At 48.0% G+C, this 4,310-nt stretch overlaps 1 long non-coding RNA gene across 1 annotated transcript in view; it reads left to right on the forward strand.

The window, feature by feature from the left end:
- The window catches only part of LOC109309905, a 20,145-nt gene extending 18,350 nt beyond the window's left edge, over positions 1-1,795 (forward strand). The window contains exon 3 of the long non-coding RNA XR_002101077.1: positions 1,665-1,795. This is a non-coding gene — a long non-coding RNA (uncharacterized LOC109309905). The remainder of the gene's footprint in view (positions 1-1,664) is intronic.
- The last annotated feature ends 2,515 nt before the right edge of the window (positions 1,796-4,310 follow it).

Consider the following 4,310-nt stretch of genomic DNA (forward strand, 5'->3'; position numbering starts at 1 on the left):
TTTCCTAATGTGTCCTGCAGGGGCCCCACATTACCCGGAGCCTTCTTTTTGCCCCCTATGTATTTAAAAAAAGACTTCTTGTTGTTCTTAATCTGGGAAGCTAGTCCCAGTTCCATCTCCGCCTTGGCCTTCCTGACTGCCACCCTGCAGCCCCAAGCAACCGCTGTATAGTCCTCCCTGGTGATGGCCCCCGCTTCCATTGGGTGTAGGCCTCTCTTTTTGCTAGGAGACATTCCCGGATGCTTTTGGTGAGCCATGGGGGTTATGTGCCCTCCTGCTCCCTTTGATCCATGTTGGGATCCAATTCCTGACATTTGTCTGTGCTCTGAGGTTGCAGGGTCATCCCTAGGGGGGCACAAATACAAGTGACCACCCCAGGCACAGAGCTTTGGGAGCCCCGCAGAGACAGATAGAGCAGACGGGACAGCTCCTCAGCGCCACTGCTGACCTTGCCGCCAGACGCCTGCCAGCTCCTCTCTCCCACTGCCACTCCCATGGCACATGGGTTTGGCTCTGCGTTTGGGGAGGACAATAATTTTCCCAAGGCCCTGTACCAGTGGCGTACATGGGTCTTCGGGGCTTGGGGGACAAGCCTGGCATGCCACTGCCCTTGCTCCTGCACACACCCCAGACAAGCCACCTTCTGCAGTGGTTTCAGCAGCGGGGCGAAAAAGGGGGCAAGCAAGGAAGAAAGAGAAGATGAAGAGGATTACAACACTTCCTTCAGGATTCTCTCAACAACTGAACTATTATGCATTATAATTATAGTTGATTTTCATCCTGATTTTATATATAGTTATAATAACAGTCAATACTAATTATAGGAGTCAATAATACTATTAATTCCAATAGTAATATATGAATAAAAGTTTATAGTAATAGTAATATTAATGATAATTTATTAATGGTCAATAATAATTGTAACGGTTCAATTCCTTAACACAGCATTTCAAAGCACATAGATCTGTCTTATTGCCTTGCACACATCACACATATCCTGGGCCTCTACCATATATATATAGCCCATGTATGATATAGACTTATGTTATATAGACTTATAATTACAGTTCAATTCCTTATGATGAGAAAGCAGATACTGAGCGTAAGGCAGGTGATTATGTGCACTCCCTACCTCTTTCTCCATAGTGGGGGGAGGAAATGTCCACCTCCTGGTTCAAGCTCCTCCCTAGGTCCCTCTATTCCCATGGAGAAGAGATTCATACTACCCTTACTGAACTTGTATTACTTCCTTCTCGTGGTTGCTGGCCACAAGTACTGCTGAGGCTTTTCTTCTGTGTACTACTTGAATTGTGGAGGCTTTCTTCGCAGGCTTTAGGCCAAGCATCAGCTCAAGTATGGTAAGAGTTGCAAAGTTCTGTAGATCCATTTCATATTATTCTAGCCCTCCTCCTGGTTGCTGGCCTTGTTTGCTAAAGAGCGTATTATGGAATTGTAATTAGAGGATCGTTGCTGGCCACAAATACAGAGGCTTTCTTCTTGGTTGCTGGCCAAGACCTCTGGCAATTCCCTCCTGGGGTCTGGGTAGTAGGCCTAGGCCTGCGGTCTTTTTGCCCCACTTGCCCACCTCTGCACTTCTCTGCTGCACCCTTGTAACTTTCGAATTGTTGCTGGCCACAAAGAAATCTGTGCTCCTGAGCTAGAAGAAGCTGAGGCTTCTTCACTGGCTTTGGCCAGAGCATCAGCTCGATTTGCACAAATTCTGCAGGCCCATTTCATATAGTCTTCTCACCATCCTCCTGGTTACTAGCTGTGTCCTGCATCAGCACGAGCTGGACAAGTTCTAAAAGTGCATTTCATTCATTGCTGTAGAGGGCTCAGAGCACAGGTGGGGTCTTCCACTAAGGAAGCTGAGGCTTGAGTTTCTTTTCTGAATTGCGGAGGCTTTCTTCTTGTTTGCTGGCCAAGACCTCTGGGGTCCAGGTAGTAGGCACAGGCCTGCACTTGCTCAAGCATCAGCTCCATTTGTACCAGTTCTGCAGGACCATTTCATAGTCTTCTCACTCTCCTCCTGGTTACTGGCCATGTCCCAGCAAATTCAGACTGGGGTATGTGTCTTCTGACACTCACCTACCACTCTGTTTCCTTGAGGCTTCTGTCTCCTTGAGTTTCTTCTCTGACTTGCACAAGGAAGGAAGATTTAAATAAATAAGGATAACTGAAAGTAGAAAGTCCTCCCCACCTGAGGGGGCCCCTCCCTCCCTCCCTAAGCTTTGTGGCTAGCAAAGGTTCCAAAGTTACAATGTAATGGAGAGTAGCAGGGCCCAACTCAGCCAGCCAGCTGAGTCGGGCCATACATCTCCACATGAGAGGGGCCCTTTGGGGCTATGCCTGGGCCCCTCCCCCCTTGACCCAGCTGTCTTCCTGCTGGGACATGTTCAGTAACCAGGAACGGGGTACAGGATGCGTCTCCTCCCACCCTCTCCCCCACCCCACTCCACCCACGCATGGCCTGACTCAGCCAGCCAGTTGAGTGGGCCATACATCTCTACCCGAGGGGGCCCCTAGGGGACTGTGCCTGGGGGCCCTCACCTGAAGGGGCTCCTCCCTCCCTAACTAAGCTTTGTGGGTCAGTTTGTTTAGTTTTCTTTCTTGCAAGAAATGCTGGAAATCTGCAAAAATGTTGCAGATTGTCTGCTAGCCAACCATTCAACCTCCCTCCATCTAATAACAGTCCACCCTGCAACTTTTCAGTAATACCATGAGTCCATAAAAGTTGTGCAGTCATCACCTCTCCAAAAAGCACCCCACTGGTCCCCCATTGGGCATGCATGCCATATGGACCAAAAATAAAACACTGCTTGGACATGGCCAGTAACCAGGAAGGGCCAGTAGCCAGGCTGGCTGCCTGCCTGCCTCCCTCCCTCTTGCCCTCCCACCATGCAGCCCTCCATCCAACCATATCGTATCAAGGGATTACTCAAGGGACCTTGGGAGCAAATTGTGAATTGATGTTTTATCCTATTATTTGCTGGCAATGGCTGTACTGTAAAAAAATGTATTCTCCAGTTGACTACCAATGGCATGGTTCTATTTAAAAAAATGTCTATACTATTTTAGCTTTATTGTGATTTCTCAATTGAACTGACTGCAATTCAATTTATTGTGAAAAAATTAAGTTGAGGAACAAAAAGTTCTGATTTGTACTTGCTCCTGCTTGATTTCAGGGCATGGATGTGGGAATGGGGGAGTGGTTTGCAGCTGGTCAGAGTCAGAAGTGCAATAGCTTTGCAGGCTGGACAAAAATCTGGTCAGGGCCCATATTTCAGATTGGCTGGCCTCCCCTCCAGGCATCTCAATAATGTCTTGGGATGGCCATCTGCTGCATAACACTTCTGGCCTGTCTATAGGGAGCTGAGTACTTTTTGAAACCCTGGCCTTGGCTAATTAGCAGCTCCCTGCTTAACTGAGACCCGTCTGATGAGGGCATGCCAATACCTAGTGTAGGAAAAGGAGGTATTACAAATTTCTTGGATTTGGATGAAAAGAAGTTCTCCCACAATGATGCTGTCTTTGAATACACTTGATTCTGCAGAGGCCTAGAGGTAGCTAAAGAGATTACCCTGGGCTGCCTTTGGAGTGCTGCTCCGCATTTCCCTCTCACTTTCTCCCTGTCCTTTGAGAAGGCGTAGAGGAGAGCTATGGCAAGGGAAGATAAAGCAATCCTGAAGAAAATCTGATGAGCTCTCTCCAGGGGGGAAGTGGAGAGGGAGGAGGGTACGGTCTTCAAACCCAGCTCTGCAAGGTGCTGCATGCAGGATTTTATAAAGAAAACACTGCATTGCAATGAAAGCATTGAAAAAAAATCATTTTTGCATCGCATCTCCTGTGGCAGGATGCCACCTGTGTCTCTTCCCAAAAACTCTGCTATGTGACAATTTGGTTAACATGGTCCCTGCAGAGGGCAGACATCCCATCTCTTTAGGTAACCCTGAGTTGTTACCTGAGTTGGATACATTCCTGAGGAAGGGGGGAACCCTGCTCCCTCTGCCTACGTGACTGGCATCACATACCTGGGTGAGGGGCTTAAGCTCCCTATTGTTCTAAGCAATACCAGTCTACCCTGCAACAGATGCTGGTCTCCATTGGACCAGGTAAATGAGGTCATAAGGCCTGTATAAGCTAAGGACTGCACAGAGGAGGAGCAGCAGCCATGATGAAAACTTAGAGAAAAGCTGAACCATTTGAAACTTGCTCTCTCTTGAAACTCATGATCAATGAACTGCCTGCCTCCAGAGGGAATCTTCCCCTGCCTCTGGATGATACTCACGAGTAAGCTACATGAGATCTAA

Source organism: Crocodylus porosus, unplaced genomic scaffold (assembly GCF_001723895.1).
Source record: "Crocodylus porosus isolate Cpor-Errol unplaced genomic scaffold, CroPor_comp1, whole genome shotgun sequence".
Classification (NCBI taxonomy): domain Eukaryota; kingdom Metazoa; phylum Chordata; order Crocodylia; family Crocodylidae; genus Crocodylus; species Crocodylus porosus.